This window comes from Orycteropus afer, unplaced genomic scaffold (genome assembly GCF_000298275.1).
Source record: "Orycteropus afer afer isolate SDZICR_OR568_19922 unplaced genomic scaffold, OryAfe1.0 scaffold00045, whole genome shotgun sequence".
NCBI classification, from domain to species: Eukaryota; Metazoa; Chordata; class Mammalia; order Tubulidentata; family Orycteropodidae; genus Orycteropus; species Orycteropus afer.
The window spans coordinates 15508115-15508856 of NW_006921632.1; positions in this window are offsets into that span (position 1 = coordinate 15508115).

Consider the following 742-nt stretch of genomic DNA (forward strand, 5'->3'; position numbering starts at 1 on the left):
AACAACAACAACAACAACAGAGAGCAAGTATTATGAAGATCTGTAATATTTTTTGAGTAAATTTTATTTTACCAAAGGAAAAAAATTTCACATTCTAATATGTAAGTATAACTCCAGAGACTGAGATTATATTTTGTAAACCAAAATTATTTTGGTATTTGGTAAAGCTTGGAGGATTATTTTTAATTTGCCTTCTCCCAAATAATGTCTCCTCCATTTTCATGCTTGTTATAAAATTAGGAGAGCTAAGTATAACAGTACAGTTGGGAAAAGTTTTTCATAATTGGTCATGATTCAATGATAATGAAAGGAATACATATTTTAGATGTTAATTTGAAATACAAGCTATTGTCAACCCAGATACGCCTAGGCTAGATTCATTACTTGAACTGTCAAATTTATACCATTCAAAATGTAATACAGGAAAACAAAGTATTTGATTATCTCAAAATTGTGTTGGAACAGGAATTCCTGGATTATGATACCTTTACTGTAATCACCAATAACATTTTTTAAATTATGAAGACAGGACATAAGAATGGTATTAAATAATAACACTATTGTTACAAACTATTTCAAAATTTCAATTGAGTAGTTAATTTGGTCATGGAAATACGTTTTCCTAAATGGCATAGGACATTTTTAAAGTTACTGATTTCAGGAGAATTAAATTGTATAGAATCCTGTCATTAGAGGCAGGGTAAAGTAAAGCTAAGATCATCATGTATATTACCCTCTCCAT